The 24,807-nt window shown below is 47.7% G+C and overlaps 1 pseudogene; it reads right to left on the reverse strand.

Annotated features, from left to right (window-relative positions):
* Positions 1-1,373: 1,373 nt before the first annotated feature.
* On the reverse strand, positions 1,374-20,880 carry LOC142814459 (uncharacterized; annotated as a pseudogene).
* Between the last annotated feature and the right edge of the window lie 3,927 nt (positions 20,881-24,807).

Raw genomic sequence — 24,807 nt, forward strand, 5'->3', positions numbered from 1 at the left:
CCCAATTTTTCGTAAAATGAACATTAATACGACATAGAAAGCGCAAAGTCGTCTCCCTTGAACGTTGGTAAACATCCGTGACCCTTAAGAAGCTCTCCCACCTGCCTTTATACGCACTCCCGTGCAGTGATCGTGTGAGGCTTAGAGGTGTTAGGCCTGAAAATGGAACGTAGCAAAATCATTGTTAACAAGAAAAAGTAAAATATTCTGACCATGCTTTCTTTCTTTTTGCTGTTAATGAGAGGTGAAATATTGGCAGCGTTACGCTCTGACTTAATACAGAAACGCATTTGATTGAACTGCAGTTTCATTACCGACACCCTGACACCGATCTCGTGGGGGGAAGGGGGTGCGATGAAGACAAGCACAGTATTTGTGTCGCAGTATCTTAGTAAATTGCTACACTATTGGAGCTATAGCAATAGCATGCCATGACTTGCGAAACTTTTACCGCTGCACGCAAAGCTATATTTGGACACTACCTTTGAATGAGTGATCACTTTGCCTTTTTGCATGCTGCTTCTATCATTTTTAGGCTGAAAATATTGCTGTGCTGCGTCACTGAACTGAGGGTTCCGTGGCTTATAGCTTGTTCTGCGTACTGATGGAAAGCGCTCATTTTCCCGACCAATTTAGCTCATTTCAGCGTAGGTCAGAATGTTTCCACTGCTGTTTAAAAGTAAGTAAATAGTTTCACCAATGTTTTGCTGGGTTGGATTGTCTGTTTGTTTAATTAGTGTCAGCATAGAAGCGAGCCTCTTAATCTACCATTCACCTTTGGTCATACTCATTAGCTTGGAAGCAAGTCAACTTCTTTGCTAAGAAATCTTTGAGTCGTGCTTCAAAGCCTTGATGGCTGATCTTATCATGACGTTTCTTGTATTTACTGATTTTCTTGTATTTGCAAGCTGTATCATGGTGAATCATGTTTATGCATCAAAACAGGACATTTGCAATGTCAAAGGATTGGTTGGCCGAAACCTTAGACAAGGAAGGTAGCCGATCACGCAGGCATCACGGAGAGAGCATGCACAATTTGCCATAGGTGTTCGTGCGAAGAATTCGTCTAAACAAAAAGTTTTATGTCCCTGTACCTGTGACGTGAGCTTTATTGATGCTAGTATCTATGCCATTGATGCTAGTATTATTGATGCTAGTATTCATAGTATCTATGATCTAGAGTGGCTGCTACTAGATGAGCTGAAATTTTATTTGTGGGAGGTTTTGCAATCCTACTTTATGTGTGCTCGTGCGTGGGTTTGTGGGTGAACATTCAGATGTATACAATGCAGTACACGTGAAAATTTTAGGAAATAAAAAAGGCGTTAAAGCCCTCACAGGCTCCACCCTAGTGGCCACCAGCTGGCCACGTGCTAATTTTCACCGGGCCGAACGTGGCGCAACTGAGGCTGGCACTTGGCCAGGTCGGCAAATAAGGTCGGCCCCATGTTGATGGCCATAACATCGGCCGACGTGAGGCCAGTGTCAATCCCCATACGTGGGAAGGCCTCGGCAGCCGACCTAAGTCCAACGTCTGCAAAGCTGGCCAGTGACCTCGGGCCAACGTTGCGCCGAGTGCTTTTGACCCGTTGGGATGTTTAAGAAAAAGTACTTGCTATAAGAACAAATTGTTTTTTATGCGTAGAGGTACGTAAATATGTAGTATTTGATCATTTTAGAATTGAAACTTGGCCCCGACGAGAGCGCCTCTACAACACAGTGCAATGGCGGCGCCCATGCGCTGCATAACGGAGGCATCAGTAGATCCACTTCGGGTGTTTGAAGCCAGAACGCGATGTGTGTATGGATGGATTGATATGGCTGTACCCTTTAGATCTGGCGGTGGCCAGCGCCGCCAAGCCGTAATACTTAGTGGACCAAAAGCTAGATTAATTTTTTACCTTTAAATAGTGAGGTTTAGGACTCGTACTTTGCAGTGAAGGGTTTAATTTTCACTCGTGCCTTGACTTTAGCCATCAATCAGATAACCTCCTTCTAGTTAATTCTACCCGCTTAAAGTCTATTTTGCTCTCTCTGTCCCTAAACCCCAGTGCTTTGAAAAAATCTGCGCCATCATCCTGAACTATAGGGTGAAGCCCTTTACAGAACATTATCAAGTGTTCGGCAGTTTCCTATTCCTCTCCACACGCACTGCATACCGTGTCTACCCCTTCGTATTTGGCCCGATATGTCTTGGTTCGCAATACTCCCGTCTTGGCCTCAAATGGTAGAGAAATACTCCGAGTATTATCATAGATCCTTTCCTTGGCAATTTCCTGCTTAAAAGTTCGATAGATCTCTAGTGCAGACTTCTTAATCATGACAATGCTCCACATATCGGTCTCCGCTTCCTTCACCTTCTTCTTAACCAATAATTCTCTCTGGTTTGGCTTCCTGCTGTTTTCTAAGTATTTACCAGTCAATTTCCTGGTTCGCTTCCTTCATTTTTTGTCGACATTCTTCATGTACAAGTAGCTGAAAACCTTCCTAGCCCAACGCTCCTTCCCCGTTTCTCTCAATCGCTTCTTAAATTTTATCTTGTTGCTAGCTTCCCTGCCCTCAAATGATGTCCATCCCATATCACCTTGCACTCCCTGATTTGGTGTATTCTCGTGAGCTCTTAAGGCAAGCCTACCTATTCCACGTTTCTTAATTTCTAATTTTGCTTGAACTACTGATCTCATGCACAAGACCGCATTGCCGAACGTCATACCAGGAACCATGACCCCTTTCCATATTCTTCTCACAACATCATACCTAGTGTAATTCGACAGTGCCCTGTTTTTCATCACCGCTACATCCTGTTACCTTTAGTCGTCACGTATATTTCGTGTTTCCTTAAGTACTCGACCCCCTGCTTATTCATACGTCTAGATATTTGTATTTATCTGTTATCGCTAGCGTGCCCTCCTGTATTCTAAGTTCAATACCTTAGTTATCATTAAAAATCATGACTGCTGATTTTTTCTTACTGAATCAGAAATCTAACCTCTCTCCCTCATTACTGCAGATGTCCATCAGTCTCTGCAAATCTTTCTTGATGTCGGCCATTAGTACTATATCATCGGCGTACATCAATGCTGGTAGTGCCTGTTCAATGAGTTATCCTTGTTTGACGAAAGAGAGGTTGAAGCCAAGTCTACGTCCCTCTAATTTGGCCTTTAATCCTTGTAGGCACATCATGAATAACAAGAGTGACAGAGAATACCCCTGCCTTAGCCCCCGTTTCACCTCTGCAGGCTTGGTTACCTCTTTTTCCCACTTTATAACGGCCTTGTTACCTTATAGATATCCTTTAAAATATTAGTGACTCCATCTTTCACACCTAGTGTTCCTTTTCTGCTATTTCGATGAGCTGCGTCACTGAGAACAGATTGTCTTCCAATCTCTTGTGTTTCCGAAACCTATTCTGCAGTTCTCCCAGCACCCCTTCAATCTCTATTAATGCCTGCAGTTTTCCCTTCATAATCAGCATCGCCAGGCTGTAGACCACTGATGTCACTTTTATAGGACTGTAGTTGTTTATGTCATCTTTGTCCCCTTTCTTTTATAGATCATGCTTATCCTGCTAAGATTCCATCCATCGGGAACTTCACCACCGATTATTATTTTGCCTACTGCCTCTCTCAATGCCAGCTTACACTTCGGACCTAATGTCTTTATCAGCACAATTGGAATGCCATCTGGGCCTGTCGATGTACTACTAGGAACCCTCTTCTCAGCCCTTTTCCACTCTCGTTGTGAAAATGGAGCCATTGCACCACTTGATTCATCCTTGTCTATTATGGTGCATAAATCACTTCTTTGTTGAAATTTTTTTGTCACCCAAACTCTTATATATTCAATAGCTTCGTCCCCTTCTAGCCTAGCACCTTGAGCTGTAGTTATAAACCTCTGCTCTAGGCTTGTCTCTTCTCTTAGGGAGTTTAGATGGTTCCGAAATTTTGCAGCTGCCTTTCCATCTTTTTTATGTTCTTCTGCCAGCCACTGAGCTCCCTTTCTTCTAATTTTTTCATTGATCAGAAGGGGTGTATCCCTTCTACACCTTAGAAAGATTTCCCATTTTCTTTCAACATCATATGCCGGTTCACCCCGCTGCTTTGCATGCCTGTGTTCTTTAGAGGCTTCCTGGCGTTTTGCTATGCCTATCTTAACTTCCTCGTCCCACCAACTCTTGGGTTTGCGCCTTCTTTTCCGGGGTGACTTGTCACGCGCCTTAGCAAGCTCTAGCTCAAAGAGTCCAATTAGATTCGTGTATGTCCGCACTGTTTTATTATCCTCAGTGATTTCTTTCTCAATTTGTTTAGTAGCTATTTCTCTTCACCTTTCTGAATAAAAATGTTCCTGTAGTTGCTCATCTTGTCTCCTTCCCACTTTCACGGCTCTTCCAAAACTTAGCTTGATACGTTTGTGATCACTGCCAAGACTTCTGGAGCCACCTTCATCTATGTGCGTTCCCCTGAGCTTATCATACATCCTATCTGACATTAGTGCGTAATCTATCGTCGACTGCAGCCTTCCTACCTCCCATGGTATTTGCCTTTCACACGTCTCGGTACTGTTGCAAATGATCAATTCATGCCTTCACACATATCCGTGATCATTTTGCCTGTTGGGTCGGTATACCCATCTATATCTTCTATGTGAGCATTCATATCTCCTAGTATAATTATCTCTCACTATTCTCCTAACTCCTCAATGTCCTTTGTTATACACTCTACCATTGCCTGGTTTTCTTCTCTGGCTTTTGTTCCCGTCCACAAGTACACCAAACCAAGGAGTGTCATTTGCCCTGCCTCCTTCCTGTCTAGCCATAACTGTTCCTTGCACTCCTGCTTGACCCTTTGGCAGCCTGTGCTTTTATGATTGAATGCCCTAATACCACCCCCCTTTCTGCTGCCTTCTGTTCTATTACAATATTCCCACGCGTAGTCCGGATTGTTAGGAGGTTGTTCCATGTCCTTAAGATGTGTTTCTACAAAACCGTATTCCATCGGCCTGTCCTCCCTTAGCTGTTATTCCATCTCTTTCCACTTCAGCCTGTTCATGCCACCCTGCATGTTAATATACCCTGTGTCTGAATTGGCTCGGTGCTTGTGGCTACGTCTATATCTGCCCCGGTCTCTACTTTGGAATTGTATCTGTCCATACCACCTGTCAAAGAGTCTCCCTGGTTGTTTTTGTTGTTACTAGCTACTCTGCACCCCGAAGGGCCCGCGTGCCCCCCCAAAAAGCTACTGCGCGTCATGCAAGTCACCAACCCACCTCATGACCTAGCCGCCCATCGAAGTGAATTCTGTCTTGTTGAAAACCACCCCACTTATGCACCTCTCTATTTATATCCACCACCTCAAAGGCTTTCTCTCGACTCATCTGCCATATCTCTTGGTTTGCGTTGACAACAGATTTTTGCAGGTTGCCGTCCCACACCGGTACCTCCAGTATCGTGCATATCACTACCTGTACCTGAGGAGAAGTGGCACACATGTCATCGACCCCTTTCGCCAGTGTGGTCGCTAGTCCTGCCGTATCTCCATTTAAGACATCGTTTAAACCGTCTGAAATTTTTACGAGGTTTCGTCTATCAGCTGTAGATTGGAGTTTTGCACTCGCTTGCCTCATGACTGCTTTCAGCTTGCGTCCTGTAAACGTCCCTACTGCATGCGTCGTCTGCAACGCCCAGCGCGAGATTGCGTGTACCAAAATCACACACAAGATACCATACCCTCGCAACCACCCGCCCAATCCTCCCCTCTTCATCCGCCGCCTCGAGAGTACGTACCTAGGAATGCGTCTCCGCCGTCTGACCGCCCTCTGACTCAAATACCAACTTGAACGCATCGATCGCCTTCACTACGCCGCCCGCCAAAAACGCCCCAGCTGAGAAACTAGCTGGTGCAACCGATGAAGGCAAGGCCGCAGGACATATTCCTTGCAAGTTCCCCCACCTGCCGTCATGTTAAAGAACAAATTGTGTGTTTGTGTTGAATGCGTTAGTACTTTCGCTTTAGTAGATACTGGTGTTTCTGTGTCTGCGATGTCCCTTTCTCCCGAGAGCTGCTTCGGACAGCAAGTATATTCGCCATGAACGAAAGTCAACATATTGTGGAGTGAAGGGCAAACTATTGCGACCTATTGGAGTCTTTTCAGTTTTGGTTATCATAGGTGAACAAGCGTTTCAAACTGAATTCTCCGCACTAGCACTTGCTACGCATGATGTAATTCTTAGTATTTACTTTTTGCGAGACTGTGTATCTACATTTGACTGCAGAACGGGTGAAATTTCTCTTAGAACTGATGCTCTACCGGATGCTTTTGAGGAAATGCCATCTGATCGACTTGAAGTATTTTTCGTGTGCAGCGATGCTCTTTTGCCTGCGCGAGCTGCAAAGTTTGTTCCAGTGATTTTATCTCGTACCCGTGAAGTTTACGCTGTGGTTTGATTGAGCCGGGCTATTAGAACACGCAAAAAAAGTTCTTGTGTCTCGTTCACTTATCGTCTTAGTTGACTGTTCTATTCACGTCTGGACGGTGAATGTGTCCTCCAAGACTGTTGTTCTGGTGTTCAAGCTAGCGTACTTCGCAGAGAATACCACTCTGAGTATTCGTGAAGTTGCTGAAAAAATACCGACAGAACTTCGCCATTCTCTGACCACTCAAAAACGTTCAACAGCATGATAAAGTAATAGCACCCCTCGTCCGATCAACGCGCGCTTCACGAGCTTCTTGAACGCTATGCATCCGTCTTTGACTTCGCGGAACGGGAGCGCCTTCTTTGATCACCTGAATCGATCGTGCACCTTTGCACCAATACTGGGGCCGCGACTCCCATTCTACAGAAACCATACTGAGTCTCTCCGACCGAGCGAAGAGTAATAGATGACCAAGTTAGGAAGATGCTACAGAAAGGCGTAATCCTAGAGTCCTTTAGCCCTTGCGCAGCTCTAGTTATACGGGTCAAGAAAACGATGATTCGTGGCAAATTTGCGTCGACTATAGACGCCGCAACGCAGTTACGAAAGAGGATGTCTATCTGATTGCATGAATAGACCATGCCATTGACTGCCTACATTCCGTATTTCTCATCTGTAGACTAGTGCTCTCGCTACTGGCAAATACCTATGAATCCACAACACAAAGAGAAGAGAGCCTTGATTACGCCGGATGGTCCCTTTGTGTTTATTGTAATGCCCTTGGGCTTGTGTAATGCTCTGGCAACCTTTGAGTGATTCATGGACACGATTATTTGTGGCCTTAACGGGAGATATGTATGTGCTACTTTGATGACGTGGTCATTTATGTCAATACATTCTACGAGCAGAATTAATGGCTTGAACTTATTTTCCGTTGCGTCCGTCATGCAGGACTTATCCTTAACTCTAAAAAGTGTCACTCGGGTGAGGGTCAAACGCTTGTCGTGCTTTTTCTCGCCTACAAGAAAACGCACAACAAGCGTTTTATCGTATCCGTCTCGGCCCTCACAAGCTAGCCGCCGTCCGTGACATTGACCAACCGAATACGATCAAATACCTCCGTAGCCTCCTGGAGCTTTGCTCGTATTTCCACCGTTTAATCAAAGACTCCGCACGTCTAGCTCATCCGCTTACGTCTACGCAAAAACAAACCCTTCGCATGGATATCTGAGTGTGAGTCTGCCTTCAGCGAGTTAAAGTTTTTACTTATCTCTGCTATACACACTGATGCTATAGTGGTGTGGGCATTGACACAGTACTTGTACAGCTACATAATGGATGCCAACAAGTCATCGCCTGTGCAAGTCATAAACTGACTAAGGCAGAACGGAACTACTCGCAATGTTCATAGACTGTCGCGCCGCTTAGCAGAATTCAGGAGCGTCCTCTCAAGGATAATCAGTAGGCAGACACTCCTAATGCTCCCTTGTTCAGTGGTGCTAGCCGCAGTGTTAACGCGTTAGCAAGAAACGAACACAAACCATTTCGTATGTTAAATTTCCTGCATCAGTAAATATATAGGAGCGCCCGTGACAAGATAAAGCGGATTCGTTCCTGTGAGACGCGAAGTTTTCGTGAAAATACGTGGAAACTCACGCTTTCGATTGTAGCCCGCAGAGTACACATATCAGCTTCGCGAGATTTTCTGCAGCCACTTTGGATAATTAAAGGGACCCTGAAACACTCTTTCAAGCAAACATGGAATAAATTCACTGGAATAGCTTATTGCCTCACGAATTCAAAGCCGCAAACATTTTAAGAATCCGCCCAGTGCGAGTGGAGTTACAAAGGTTTGTCGCATGCTGCACTTGCATTCTCTCTTCTCTCGTCCAGACGAAAACACTGGAAGCTAAACTGGAAGGGCTGGAAAGGCCACAGAAAAACGTCACGAGTGCTTCGCGACCTATGGTAATGGAGGTACTGTTGTCGATCAGCTGGTTTGCGATCGAGGGTTGTGGAAAGTTTGTTATCTTCTATTCCCGTGTTTCAAGGAACTTTACGGTTACTTTTTAGTAGGTGTGTGTGAAGTGTATGATTGGATTCACAGTATTCTAAGTATCGATAAAGCTTAGCTGTTCATCCTCGCTGTGAGTCTAAAGAAAAAGATATCGTGAATGTATCTTCTGTATAAGAGCGGTTTCAAGGGAGTTTGGGACAAACATTCGGTTTCTAGTTTTCCCATGAAAATGTTAGCCGGAATGATTGTAAGACCAGCATGTCGAACAGCCACCGCATACACAACTAAAAGCCTACAAACGTGGATTCCCTGAACAAAATAGTATTCACTTTAAACGCCCGTTCTCGTGTCTCTGCAACACAGCCTGGTACCCCTTTAAAATGAGACAGCGCTGCGCAGCCTCCCTGGAGTCTCGGGACGCCGGCTCCGATGCCTGATTATTGACAGCCGGTTAAAAAAAAAGCTTTCCACGAGACGCAAGCCCTTACCGTAGCCGCAAGACACCGTCTACAATAAAGGGACCACCACCCAACTATACTGAACGCAACACTTCTAAGAAAATACCCACTTACGACGCCACTCGCATAGTACAGTGAACCCTGGAACGTTATCGTTTTTACTCCTCTTTTTATGTTATTTTTATTTCTGTTTTTCTATCTTAGCCGTTCTTTAACTCTCATTTTTTACTCAAAATACTATAAATGTTAGCGCGAGCAGAATGTACCTGACGAAGGCCAGACTCAGGTCGAAACTGTCGGGTTACCATTCTCACGGAAATCTGCTTAACTCTCTCTCTCTCTCTCTCTCTCTCTCTCTATATATATATATATATATATATATATGTATGTATGTATATATGTGTGTGTGTGTGTGTGTGTGTGTGTGTGTGTGTGTGTGTGTGTGTGTGTGTGTGTGTGTGTGTGTGACGTATGAAGCGATGGTTGGTGGTGGCAGAGGAGGAAAAAGTGACAGTAGAATAAACATGGCGTATGAGCCAGGCCACGTCAACCATTCATCATAGCGTCACACGAGTCGACAGGATGAAGACCTGGCAGCCACTTCATCAACCAGCCACCATCTCCGAACATCTCAGCAAGACGCAGTGACCGGACGTGGGCCAAGAAAGTACATCCCAACACTACACCAAGACCAGCATTATGACAGCACCAGCAGGCGACCTTCCCATCCCCAAGTACACCGGAGCAGCGGACGATGGACCTGTACAGGACTCGTTCGACCTGTTCGAGCACCACGCAACCGCTGCATCATGGTAGGAACGGGAGATGGTTACGAACGTCAGCGACTACGTCACCGGTGAGGCATTCAAATTTTACCTAATTCACATATTCGAGAACGACGAGTCATGGCGAAAAATCAAAGAGGAGATGATTACCCGTTTTAATGACTATGACCAAGACTTACTCATTGCCAACCATCTAGAGACAACTGCACACTATCGTCAATTTCCTAAGCAATCCTCAAGCATTCGAAAGTCCAGCGCGAATCGACAAGTGCCTCAAGACGAAGTGGCACATGCGTTTACTTACAGAAGGCCATGCGTATATTGGGAAAAACCCAACCGTCAAGCGCAGCTCCCTTGTGCACGAAAGTCGGCATTTCCAAAGTCGTGGCACCAGCATACGACACGAGACGTCGCTCACCCTACTGATGCCTTTCATGCTTCGTCTCGCATACATGGTCCACCACCTGGTTTTCTACGACGCAGCTCTTCAAAGGCTCCTAACGGTCACTATTCGTGTCATAAGGGCACCTTGTTCATGGTAGACCAGCTGACACATGGGGAAAATACCAAACAACGCCAAGATGACTCAAAGAGTGAAAATCAGTCTTCACGCCTTGGAGCAGCTTACTCCCCATCTCGCAGACTTGGCCCGCCTCCTGGTTTTCCATCGCTTGGCTCTTTCGTGACTCACAATGTGTATCTCACATCTAGCACGCTCACAATGGCCGGGATAGAGCTGCGGAGCTCGGACGATGCAACGCCAAGCCCTGGATTTACCACCCAGATTCATGCGCCAGAACACCTCGCATCGTTAGTTGCACAGAAAGAGGACCATTCACAACTCAAACCTTACCGAGCTATTCCTGTTAAGGTGTTGCCGTCCAGTGCGCAGCCACCAGAAACTCCAAACACAGAAGGCTCAGACGCATCGAACGTCGCATGCTACCAGGCGCAAGAACCACTCATAGTGAGCCGCGAAGAAGAAGCCCCTGATGAACTATCTGTCAACTCTGAATGTTTTTTGTCGCAAGAGTTCATTTCCACAACACCGCAGAATTTGCATTTTCAACCTGGTGATGTAACGTCACATGTGGTACCCTCATGCAGTGGTCAGCAATCCAAGAATCGAACCAATTCAGAAGCAAATCGTACATCAAACCTCGTACACAGTTGTTTTTCAGAAGCGTCCGTAATCAACCACGTCACAGAAGCCTCTGAAGAGCAGGCTAGCAATGATGGCGCACCACCAATCATGCCCGATAAGCAAGAAACCTGTTCACCATGCATCAGCTGTCTACAGGACGCGTCAAACCTCAAAGTAAATGAATGTCCCATTCCGGTAGGCTTGACAATACAGCCATCTCCTGAGCAGCATCAGCAAAGCAAGCATAGCCAAGCGCGCAACCTTATGCGACAATAAAATAGACTGCAACGAAGGCATCGACGAACGCGAAATTCAACGGAAGCACACTCACCAATTGAAGAACAGCGGAAAATAAGATCTCTAACACAAAAAGTATTCCAAGACATCAAATTTTCTCGCACAGAGGAAAGTCGCCAGAGACGCTCCCTGCGCCAGCAGTTACATAGACCGCAACACCACGGAAAACGCCAGGAAAGATGCGGAAGCACTTCTTGCATACCGCCAGCCCGCAGGCATCACGCCGTCACAATCCGTCAAGAAGCACGCATTTTAGAAGCAACGTGTCTGTTGCCACGACGGCGCTGCATCCGATGCCAAAGACATCCGTCAATCCAATGCTACACAGATTTCAAGCCTTGTTCGTTCCTCACAAGACTTCAAATCGTGTCATAATCAGTGAAGATGTCAAGGGTGTGGTTATGCCATCCAGAACGCAACAGTCAGCCTCGCCCACCAGAACTCCTGCGTTAACCGGACTGCTGCACTCTCCATTGAAGTCATTGAAAGTTTACGGAACTTCTCTGGAGCATAGAACCAATTGTGACTTTTGACATTTGTGGCTTTTCAACCTCTCCCTGTTTACTTTTTCTGGTTCATAATTCATGCCTTCTTTCGGGAGAGAGGGGGAATCGTGTGACGTATGAAGCGATGGTTGGTAGCGGCAGAGGAGGAGGACAGTAGAATAAACATGGTGTATGAGCCAGGCCACGTCACCCATTCATCATAGCGTCACACACACACACACACACACACACACACACACACACACACATATATATATATATATATATATATATATATATATATATACATATATATATATATATATATATATATATATATATATATATATATATATATATATATATATATATATATATATATATATATATATATATATATACAAGAGAAAGAAGTATATACCTAGGGGCTCGTTTTTCCGTGTTCTGACACAATATTATTGCGATCTAACACAAAATAATGCTAAGGAATGTATAGGGGAAGTTATTAGAACCAATGTAATGTTAATAAGAAGAAAGAAAAGTGGGTGAAAAAAATAAATTGCCATGAGCAGGAATCAAACCTACGACTTTTGAATAACGCTTTCGATGCTCTAGCCACTGAGCTATCATGGCGGCTATCCTCCGGCCACTTTATTGGGTTTATATGTAAGTTTAAACGTGGGAGTGTCAGTCAGCGCCATATGTAGCAACAGTGGAGAGTGTAAAACACCCTTTTATGAGCCTGTGTGACGTCACATAGCACGTGAACCTAATACGAGCGGCCGCTGACCTATAGTCCCTCGTATACAACCTAATGGCACCAAGTCTGCCAGTATGAGACCCTCGTTAATAAAAAGGGAAAAAAGTGTATACCTAAGGCCTCGTTTTTCCGTGTTTTGACACAATATTAATAACAAAAGGTTCCGGGAGTTCATCGATTAATGACTGACATTCATGTTTTTGTAGGTGATAGCTTGGAGGTACGTAAAGACTGGAAATTGTTACGAGTTTGTCAAAAAGCACAGCTCTAACAGCCACTGCTTCAAGATGTTTGGAGTTAAAAGTGTGTGCATGCAATCCCTTGATTCACTATATTGGCAACACCTCCGGATGATGTCATGGCATCATCACGGACCTTTCGGAAAATAACGTATTTACGAAGAAAGTTGGTGTGTTTTGAATTCAGGTGTGTTTCTTGTACACACAGCACTTTTGGTGAGTGTTCGTGTAAAAGTTCTCGGATATCGTCAAGGTTTTTAATAAGGCCCCTGACGTTCCATTTGTAGAGAGGAAGAAGATTATGTGCCACAGTGGGTCACGCCTTTAGCGAGAGGAGCCAAGCGCGAGCGTTTGCCCCGAGTGCTGTGATTCCAGAGTCCGTTGCTGCCGCCCGCTTTCCGCATCGATACACCTGCTGTGCAAGTACTACTTGTGCCAACAAACCCCGTTTCAGAGTGGTGGAGGTGCTGGGTATTTCAACCTGGAACTCCGCAACAGGAAACTACCTGCTATACCAGAAATGGCTGAAGAAACCACCCAGCAAGGTACGACCCAGCCTCCGATGGTCATCGTGCCCACTGCGCTACGCGTGCGCGATCCACCTTTTTTCGACGGTACCGATGAGCAAGACGTAGAAGATTGGCTGTCGACATTTGAAAAGGTAGGCGCAAGCAACAAGTGGGACGACACATCGAAGCTGCAATATGTACCCTTCTACCTGAAAGAGGTAGCGAGTCTCTGGTTTAATAACCACCACTCGGGATTCGCCACTTGGGATGCTTTTAAGCTACGCATTACCGATGTATTCGGTCGCCCCGAGGTACACAAGCTCCGTGCCGAACAGCGTCTACGGGGACGCGCACAGCTTCAGGGGGAAGGCTTCACAAGCTACATCGAGGATGTGCTAAACTTGTGCAGGCGCCTTGACCCTTCAATGATCAAGGCAGACAAGATCAAGTACATCTTGAAGGGGATAGACGACGACGCCTTCCAGATGCTGCTGGCCAAGGGCCCCGTACCGTGTCTGAACTCGCCACTCTTTGCCAGATCTTCGAGGAATCGCGCAAACAACGGGTCATGACACGGCGGCCAGCGGCTACGGACGAAACTCTCGCGGCATTGACCCTAGGTGGAGACCACAACAAAATCATGTCGGAAATCAAACGATATGCGCGCGAGGAGGTGACCCAACAACTCTCGTGTCTGTCGTATCAACCGGCAACGGAACCCTCTTCTGAGCGTCTCGCGCCCGCTATCAGACAGGTAATACAGGCGCAGGTCTCTGAGGCACTGCCGCCCGTCTCTCAGACAACACCTGTCACCGCGCCATTGACTTACGCTGCTGTTGCTCCACGACCTCCACTTCGGCCGACTCCCCAGCCTCGACGAGTACCAACGACGCCAGTTCCAGCAACACAACAGCGCTATAACAAAAACCCTTGGCGCACAGTTGACAATCGTTCAATCTGGTATGCATGCGGATATCCAGGTCACGTGGCGCGCCTCTGTCGCCAGCGCTTCACAACGGGCCCGGCTGCAGCTCCGAGGTACACTGACGACTCTTTCCCGGCCCCGTACAACGCGCAACGAGAAATGCCCCGTTAATACGCCCGACAATCAGTGCAACGCGACCCGTCCTCATCCGAACTAGACCACTACCCTGCTGCCGACTACCGACCATTTGGTCCCCGTCGCTCATCCTCACCACGCCGCTACCGTTCCCCGTCCCCGCTGCGTCGCCGACAGAACCCAGTAGAGACGGAAAACTCACTGCCGCAGCTCCGGAGGCACGAGCTGCGAAATTGTCGCATTGTAGAAGTCCTCGCCCATCCCCCACAAACGTTCTGGAACTGTTTGTTGAAGGTCTACGAACTCTTGCGCTTGTTGACACGGGTGCCGCCGTATCTGCGGTGAGTCAAAAACTCTGCCGTTCAATACGAAAAGTAACGACGCCGCCTTCCGACGTATTGCTGAATACCGCGAGCACGCAACCTATTCAACCAGTCAGAGCATGTACAGCGAGAGTAATCATTCAGGACGTCCTGTACCACATCGAGTTTCTCGTGTTGGCCACTTGTTCCCACGACGTGATACTTGGATGGGATTTTTTGCCACGCCACCATGCCGTAATTGACTGCGCTCGCGCGCAGATGGAATTTTCTGTGTTTTCTGATGCGCCATCTACCGACAATGAGCTCACTCACCTTGGCAAGCTTCTTGTTGCTTCCGACATAGATGTCACCCCTCTTAGTGCCATCGTTGTCCCCGTCAATCGCACTGAATTCTCCAGCTCTACCGTTGTGTTCTCCCCATCTGACGTTTTAAGTCGCCGCGACGGTACGTCTCTGCCATACGCCGTTCTGCCACCTCACCAAGATACTTCCGGAATTGTCGTTTGCAATCCTAGCTCATACCCTCTCACCTTAAGAGCTCACGAAACACTGGGCTATGTTATTCCTATTGATGAGAACGTTATTGTGCCTATTGAGTCCCCCGACACTGGCCAGTAACTTCAACTGAACGCTGTTACTCCTCCTTTTACGCGGGATGACTACTCCTCGGATTTCTTCGATCGTTCCATCGACATCAAGCTTCCTCTGGATCAACGGAACCAGCTAATAACCCTTCTGCATGAATTACGTGATTCATTTGACCTTCCTCAAAAGGCACTAAGTCCAACTAACACCGCCGCGCACACAATCTATACTGGAACGCACCCTCCTTTGCGACAACGCCCCTACCGCGTATCACCCAAGAAACGAAGTGTAATTGCAGAGCACGTGAACGATATGCTTCATCGCGGTGTCATCAAGCCATCTTCTAGCCCCTGGTCTTCACCTGTTGTGCTAGTGAAGAAAAAAGACGGTTCGATTAGATTCTGTGTCGACTACCAGCGACTGAACAAAATTACACGGAAAGATGTATCCCTCTTCCCCGCATCGACGACGCTATCGATTGCCTACAAGGTGCCGAATTCTTTTCTTCGTTGAACTTACGTTCAGGTTATTGGCAGGTTCCGATGGCAGAATGTGACCGTCCCAAAACAGCGTTCGTTACGCCGGATGGCCTATACGAATTCACGGTTATGCCATTCGGTCTGTGCAATGCACTTGCAACGTTTGAACAAATGATGGACAGCGTTTTACGCGGCCTTAAATGGCAGATATTCTTATGCTACCTTGATGATGTTATCGTATTTTCTCCTGATTTCCCTACTCACGTCGACCACCTGCGCACAATTCTTCAGTGCCTTACTAAGGCAAACCTCCAGCTTAACCTAGAGAAGTACCGCTTCGGGGCTCGCCAACTTACTATACTTGGTCACGTTGTGTCAAAGGATGGAATTTGCCCCGACCCGGACAAACTTCGAGCCGTAGCCAATTTTCCGAAGCCGACTTCACTCAAAGAACTTAGGAGCTTCATCGGCTTGTGCTCGTATTTTCGCCGTTTCGTCCACAACTTTGCATCAACAATAGCCCCACTTACGCAACCACTGAATGGTTCAGCTAATCTTTCTAACAGGACCCCGGCATGTGACGAAGCCTTCCTTACACTGCGACGCCTACTTAGGTCGCCACCCATTCTACGCCATTACAATCCAAGTGCCCCCACTGAAGTGCACACAGTGTTAAGGGTCGGAAGGAAGGTCGCTGGATGGCATCCCACCGCTGCCACCAGTAGTAAAAGATGGGGGACTACCCGGTCTCCTGTGGTAGCGTGGTGTAACTGGGTGGAGGAACTGAACGTTTACAAGAAGAGGATACGAAAACAAAACAGGTTTATGGCACTATTTACACATATTTACAGCAAAGAACGGTTAGTGGTTTCACAAACCACGAGCGTGATGGTTGAACCGTTACATGGTTCAGAGTGACGTCCAGCACTCGGCGGCGTCGTTTTAAGCCCTGTTGGGCTCCTCCTCTCCGAGTGGAACACCAATCACACACACACAGGGGAAGGGGACGAGCATGCACGGTCCACGTGAACCTCCAATATTGAGTCGTGAACAATGCACTGCAAGGTGGCGCCAGCAGGGCTCTTCCTCGTCGTGTGTGTGCCGCTAGTCAAGAGTTCCCACGATCCTGACAGCGTACATCGAAGGGTCTGCCGTACAGCTCGCCTAATTAGCGTGGTGATTTGCGGTGGCCGCCGTGGTCTCTTCCAAGAAGATGCTGTCATTGTTGTCCTCTTTCGTCGTTGCGTCATGGTGACATGACGTCTCATCCTCCGACTAGCAGGGACAATGCCTGGCGGGCATAGGCAGTCGGCCGGTCGGCTACTTGCTTGAGGATCAAAAGAGCGCCGCTCCCCCGTCAGCTCTGACGCCGGTCACGCCAGCTTCCCCGTCGCCCGATGAGTCGCCGAGGGCATCAGTCACTGCTTCTGCTCGAAGAGACGACAAAAGGGTCCGTAGTTGAAAGTCAGGAACTCGCTTCGCTTGTCACATGGTCTGGGTAATTACTCAAATCTTCGACAGCGTCTGGCAGACTGGGTGCCGAAGGGATTGAGAGCCTCTCCAGTGGACCGGCTTACGCACCATGGCGTCTGCCCAGATGAATTTCCAGGCCAAACTTAACAGCTCCTCCGCCGCCCGGAATATCTCGGCTGGCCAGCGCTTCCAACCGCTCGGCACGAAGAGAATGGTTGGTGACGAGGACGATGGCCTGGCTTTCCCCCTCCAGCTGCGAACTCGAAACCAACTCCCAAACCAGCTCACAATGATTGACAATAGCAAGGCGAACCACACAACACAATACCATGCTGAAGTCAAGCACATTAGACCCGCTTAAAACCCTCAAGGATTCTCAAGAAATACAAACAAAAGAAAAATCTGTACGCTAAAATTTTGAGATAATTTAGTGCTGTCAAAGTTACTACAATCATGGAGTAAGACGTAAAAATTAAAATAAAATAAATCGAACCCCTTTGGTCATACAATGCCAAAATCCGTAGAAAAATGAAGTGGCCTTTCATTCCCTAAAACAGCTCTTTTAAGACGAGTCTACTAAGGCCATCTGCATTGTTGTGCAATTTATCTTTCTTATAACGAACCTCGAAGTTATACTGCTGGAGGGTGAGGCTCTATCGGAGCAAGCGACCATTTTTGTGTGACATTTGATTGAGCCATGTCAGGGGACAGTGGTCTGTTTCAAAGATGAACCTTGCTCTGTACAAGTAACATGACAACTTTTGGGCTGCCCAAACCAAACAGGCACATTCCTTTTCGGAAGCGCTGTAGGCTTCTTCTCGGACCGTTAGTTTCCGGCTGGCTTAGATATTAGGGTGCTCTCCTTGATTGTCGTTAACCTGGCTAAGCACTACGCCCATGCCCCTGTCACTCGTGTCGCACTGAACTATAAATTCCTTACCATAAACCGGTGCACGTAACACAGATCGGGAAACGAGGAAGGCTTTCAAACCCTGAATTGCGGCTTCTTTGTCCTCATCCCATTTCACGCGGTTGGGCTCCTCTTTTCTTAACACGTCTGTAAGAGGACTTGCTCGTTGCGAAACATTGGGGATGTAACGGTGGTAGTACCCCACAAGTCCCAGGAACGACCGAATATCGGTTTTAGTATGTGGACGTGAAAACCCGGCAATCGCGCCTGTCTTTAGTTCGGCCGACTGCCTCCTTCCCTGCCCCACAACATGACCTAGGTAAGTTACTTGAGAGCAGCCAAAATTACATTTCTCAGCTTTCATTGTCAAACCTGCCTCTCTCAAGTGCGAAAATACCCTTTTTGGGTGCTTGCAGTGGTCCTCCCAGCTGTCGGAAAATATTGCGACATTGTCTTGGTATGGGAGTGTAAAGTCTTGCAGTTCTTTCAGTACAATGTTCATTAACTTTGAAAAGCTGAAAGACGCGTTTTTTAGCCCGAAGCTAAGAACTAAGGGTCTAAAGGTGTCGAAACGTGAAATGAATGCGGCATAACGGCTGGCACTTTCTGAGAGAGGAACCTGACAGTATCCTCTTACGAGTTCTAGCGTAGAAATGTACTTCGCTGCGCTGACCCTTTCGATTTGCTCCTCAATATTGGGTATAGGGTATAACTGATCCCTAGTGATAGTATTCAATTTCCGGTAGTCTACACAAGGACGGGGTTCTTTATTAGGGGTTTCCACAAGTATTAGTGGGGACGTGTAGTCACTTTCAGCGGGCTCGATTACCCCAAGCTCTAACATGCGCCGTATTTCAGCCTTCAATATCTCTTTCTGTTTTTGGAGACATTCGGTATGGCTTGGATCTTACCGGTTCGGCTGATGTCAATTCTATTTCGTGGCTTATTATTCCTGTTCTACCCGGCCGACGACTGAACCTATCTATGTACTGCTCCAGAAGTTCTTTTAGTTCGTTTACTTGTTCAGGCTCAAGAACTTTAGTGTTTAAAGAGGAAGCTAGAACCTCTTCTAGGCTAATTTCTGAGTCGGAAGTTCTCATGCATTCGTCGAACTCAGAGTGAATTTCTTCGAGCTCTTTTAGAGTGAAGTTCACAAGTCCCCGACGCTCTATGTAGGGCTTCATCAGGTTACAATGGTATAATTTTACCTCTTTCCTTCGACCTGGCATTTTCAACACGTAGTTTGTGTCAGAAAGCTTGTGCATCACTCTGACAGGCCCGTCCCAATGAACTTCCAATTTGTTTTTTCGTGACGGTTTTATAATCATTACCTCAACCCCAATATTAAAGATTCTAAGTCTCGCATCCTTGTCGTAGTAATGCTTGGCCGTCTTTTGAGCCCTTTCTATGTTCTTTCCTACCAGCCCTTGCGTCGTACTGAGCCGCCGCTCTAGCAACTTCAGCACGTATTCGACCACAGTTTGACTCTCCCCCTTTTCTTTCCACAATTCTCTCAGCATCCTAAGTGGGGAACGCAGCGTTCTGCCATACACTAACTCTGCTGGCGAGAACCCCGTGGCCTCATGCGGGACCGTACGCAAGGCGAACAAAGTAGCCGAAAGACAGCTTTTCCAGTCTTCTTAATGCTCATAACAGAGGGCGCACAACACTCGCTTCAACGCTGAATGCCATCTCTCGACGCTATTTGATTGGGGATGGTATACGAAACTATGTATCAGTTTTATCCCGAACTTCTGCAGGAACGTTGCAGTCAATGAGCTCGTGAAAACTGTCCCTTGATCAGCCTGTATTTCTGCCGGAAAGCCGACTCTCGTGAAGACTGACAGAAGGGCGTCTACTATTTCTGTCGAAGAGAGCTCCTTCTGAGGGATTGCTTCTGGAAACTTTGTTGCAGGGCACAACATGGTGAACAAGTACCTATAACCAGAATTAGTTGCCGGCAGGGGACCCACCGTGTCGATCATCATACGTCGGAATGGCTCTGATATTACAGGCACCAATTTTAGCAGAGCTTTCCACGTTTCCCCCGGCTTACCCGTGCGTTGGCACGTGTCACATGATCTTACGAATTCCTCTACCTCTTTGAAGCACCCTGTCCAATAGTATTTCATTAGCAATCTCTCTTTTGTTTATTCCTAGGTGACCAGACCAGCCGTTTCCGTGGCAGAGGTTCAAGAGATCCTCGCAATATTTTCTTGGAACGACCAACTGATCCGGAACCCTTCCTCTCTTATCTCTGTAGTGCCGATATAACAAACCTCCTTTCTTGTGTAACGTCACATTGCCCGTAGCAATCCCCTCTTTAGCGCTAAACTGCAGTTTAGCTAAGCTATTATCACTGTCTTGCTCAGCGGCCAGCGATTGTCTGTTTACCTGTACTAGCCGGTGAAAGTTTTTTGACGCCGGCGACGATACTGACCCCGTTTCGCTCACGGGTGTGTCGCCTGGTTTTCCCTCTCAGTCCCCACCTAACTCTGCTGATAAAGCCTCAAGTTGTCGACCAGCTGGCTTTCCGTCTATGTTTGCCGGTGAAACTTCATTTTGCTGATCAGTTGCCAACTCTCGCTGCGCCCCTGAGTGGTGACCTGAGCCTGGGTCTGTTTCCATTGGAATTGTTTTTTCCGATGCCCTGGACGCGATTTCACGTGCTTTGGAACGAGTTAGTGCGTGAACCGTTTCTTCTCCAAGCTTCTGATCTCGCTCGCGCAGTGTCCTGTCTGAACGGTTTGAAAATATGTACGGGTACTGCAATGACAGTGACGTTGAGACAGCTGCCTCTGTCACAAGCTTTCCAAACAGCCCAGTGATCGTTACTTTCGCCATGGGAAGGCAGACGCTGTTTTCCTCTACAACCTGTTTGATCCATGCCACTTCTCCAGTGAAGTCATCTACAGTAATGTAAGATGGGTGGACAATGTCCATGGTGGTGCCGCTGTCTCTGAGTACCTTACAGGGTTTTCCGTTAACCTCCAGGTCATGGAGATATGGGCGTAACAGCTCCAAGTTCTGGTCCCTTTCATCCATGTAGGATAAAACTACCTTAAGATTTCCGCAGTTTACTGCGAGATGGCCAGTCTTCTGACAGTTATAGCACCTAACAAGTTTAAAAGCCTCAAACTCTTTTCTTTGCGACTGGTGGGATCTCCCACTGTTCGGGTTTTCACCCTTGTTTTCTGGCGTACTTGTTTCCCCCTCAGTATTGCTCAATTTTTTTGCCTGCGGGCCTCTCCTGAATACAAACTCTTTTCGCGGCCCTTTTCGTCCGGCCGGCCCTCCGTACTCTGTGCTAAGTTTTCTACGCATTGTGTAATCTTCAGCTAACTCGGCCGCCTTTTCCACAGTGTTTACATTGTCTCTGTCTTGCACCGACAGCCTCACGTTCTGAGGTATGCTTTTGTAAAACTGCTCTAGACAAATGGTTTCGATAACCTTGTCTTTACTCTCGTAGGCTTCCGCGCCTTTTAACCACTCGATTAGGTTTCTCCTCATGCCGTAAGCAAACTCCGGATATCCCTCACTATCTTTCTTTTCTGGGTTTTGAAACCTCTTGCGGAATGCCTCGGCCGAAAGCCGGTACTTCTTCAATAAGGCGGCTTTAACTTTCTCATAATCATCTGCTTCTTGCGCACCGAGTCTCGTGATCACTTCAGCGGCTTCATACGGCAGCAGAGAAAGCAACCGCTGTGGCCCTGTGTTCGGAGCAAAGTTCAACCTCACACAGTTCTGTTCAAAATATGCGAGAAATACCCCTATGTCCTCCCCCACTTGGTGTGGCCTAAGTATTTTATCCATGCGGTATGATTCTATCTAGCTCGCTCGTTCTGGAGCCCCTCCACTCGCTTGAGCCATCCGTTTGCCTTCATTCTCAAGAGCGATTTTACGCAACTCAAATTCTCTTTCTTTTTCACGTTCCTCGCGTTCCTCCATTTTCTGTTTTTGTTCAGCCAACCTTTTGAAAGCTTGTAACGCGTATCTAATCGCCTCCCCACTGGCGTTTTGCAAAATTAGCGTCACAATTTGTGACCTGCCAATTTCTTCCTCAACCTCAATACCTAAGTCTTTACATAAATACAAAAATTCGTCTTTTAGCAGTGCGTATACCTTCATGATTGCCCTTTGTCTTTGGTCCGGCCTTTCGCACAAATGTAGGAGATCCCTAAAACGCACTCAGAACTTAGACTAGGTGATCTTCCTAACTTTTAATGAAACAATCCAGTTTCTACTAAACTCACACAATGAAACCTGGAAAGTTAAAGCAAGGACCAAGCACTCACCTCAACACAGCACCATGTCGCGAGGTCCGCCTCACCGCTGCCAACCAGTTGTTATGGTTGAAGAAAAAGTTGCTGATGGCATCCCACCGCTGCCACCAGTTGTTAAGGTCGCAGGAGGAAGTTCGCTGATGGCATCCCACCGCTGCCAACCAGTAGTAAAGAATGGGGGACTACCCGGTCTCCTGTGGTAGCGTGGTATAACCGGGTGTAGGAACTGAATGCTTACAAGAAGAGGATACGAAAACAAAACAGGTTTATGGCACTATTTACACATATTTACAGCAAAAAAAGGTTAGTGGTTTCACAAACCACGAGCATGATGGTTGAACCGTTACATGGTTCAGAGTGACGTCCAGCACTCGGCGGCGTCGTTTTAAGCCCTGTTGGGCTCCTCCTCTCCGAGTGGAACACCAATCACACACACACAGGGGAAGGGGACGAGCATGCACGGTCCACGTGAACCTCCAATATTGAGTCGTGAACAATGCACTGCAAGGTGGCGCCAGCAGGGCTCTTCCTCGTCGTGTGTGTGCCGCTAGTCAAGAGTTCCCACGATCCTGACAGCGTACATCGAAGGGTCTGCCGTACAGCTCGCTTAATTAGCGTGGTGATTTGCGGTGGCCGCCGTGGTCTCTTCCGAGAAGATGCTGTCTTTGTTGTCCTCTTTCGTCGTTGCGTCATGGTGACACGACGTCTCATCCTCCGACTAGCAGGGACAATGCCTGGCGGGCATAGGCAGTCGGCCGGTCGGCTACTTGCTTGAGGATCAAAAAAGCGCCGCTACCCGTCAGCTCTGACGCCGATCACGCCAGCTTCCCCGTCGCCCGATGAGTCGCCGAGGGCATCAGTCACTGCTTCTGCTCGAAGAGACGACAAAAGGGTCCATATTTGAAAGTCAGGAACTCGCCTTCGCTTGTCACATGGTCTGGGTAATTACTCAAATCTTCGACAGCGTCTGGCAGACTGGGTGCCGAAGGGATTGAGAGCCTCTCCAGTGGACTGGCTTACGCACCATGGCGTCTGCCCAGATAAATTTCCAGGCCGAACCTAACAACAGATGCCAGTGGCGTTGGTCTGGGAGCCGTACTCGCGCAACGAAAGCCCGGTATTCCAGAGTACGTCGTCGCATATGCAAGCCGCGCACTCACGAAAGTGGAAATGAACTACTCCGTAACTGAAAAAGAATGCCTCACAATCGTTTGGGCATTGAGCAAGTTTCGTCCTTACTTGTACGGACAGAGTTTCGACGTTGTGACAGATCACCACGCACTTTGTTGGTTGGCGTCGCTAAAAGATCCTTCAGGTCGCCTTGGATGTTGGGCTCTTCGCCTACAACAATTCAACATTCGTGTCGTCTACCGCTCAGGACGAAAACACTCTGATGCGGACGACCTCTCACGACCACCAGTGAGATCCAGCGCAGACCTGCATTCGGACGCCAATTTTTCCATCGCTCTCATTTCCGTCTCAAGCATGTCGTCTGAACAGCGGAAAGACCCCTGGATAAAATCTCTCCTCAACATTCTTTCCGACTCCTCATCGTCTGCGTACCCACGTGCTCTTCGCCGCCAAGTCACACATTTCCAGATACGGGATGCGCAACTATACCGCAGAAACTACCATGCGGATGGCCGTAAATGGCTCTTGGTTATACCACGCCACATGCGATCTGATATATGTGCGTATTTTCATGCTGACCCACAACATGCTCACGCTGGTGTGTTAAAAACATATCACCAGATCTGCCAGCGTTACTACTGGCGTGGCATGTACACCTTTGTAAAAAATACATTCGGTCCTGTTCATTATGCCAACGACGAAAGACAGCGGCCCATTCACCCGGATTATTACAGCCTCTACCGTGTCCGGTGCGCCCTTTCGACCACGTTGGAATCGATTTATATGGTCCCCTTCCATACCCTGCCACTGGAAATCGATGTGTGATGACGTTTATGGAACCGGAGAAGTCGCAACGATGTCGCAACGAAAAACGGCCGTACGACAAGTCTGGCAAAAGGCGGCCCAGGTTCTCGTGCAATCAGAGCACGGGGTTTTTCCTTCTCTTTGGAAGGCGCATACACGTTAGTGCGTATGCTCCACTACAATACCCCCCGGGTTGAAGAGTAGCCATCCTGGCGACTCAGGGAGTAGGCACAATGAGGGGGTCGTAGTAGGGCTTGAGACGGTCGATGTGTACGGTCTCGCGTCCTCGACGGCGCAAATCTGGCGATTGTGTTAGGGGCTCGACGATGTAATTCACTGGTGAGGTTGCGTCAATGACACGGTATGGACCATGGTACCGGGCCAGAAGTTTAGAAGACAGGCCAGGAACGTGCGGGGGCACCCAAAGCCACACGAGGGAGCCAGTACGAAACGTAGGCGCTATGTGATGAGCGTCATCATGCCGGGTTTTTTGTAGACCTTGAGCCTCACTTGTCATAGACCGAGCCAACTGACGGCAGTCTTCAGCGTATCTGGTGACTTCCGAAAGCGGGGAGCACTCCGATACATCAGGGCGGTACGGAAGTATGGTGTCGAGTGGGTGGGATGGTTCGCGGCCGTACAACAGAAAGAA

The sequence above is a fragment of the Rhipicephalus microplus genome, chromosome 4 (assembly GCF_043290135.1).
Source record: "Rhipicephalus microplus isolate Deutch F79 chromosome 4, USDA_Rmic, whole genome shotgun sequence".
NCBI classification, from domain to species: Eukaryota; Metazoa; Arthropoda; class Arachnida; order Ixodida; family Ixodidae; genus Rhipicephalus; species Rhipicephalus microplus.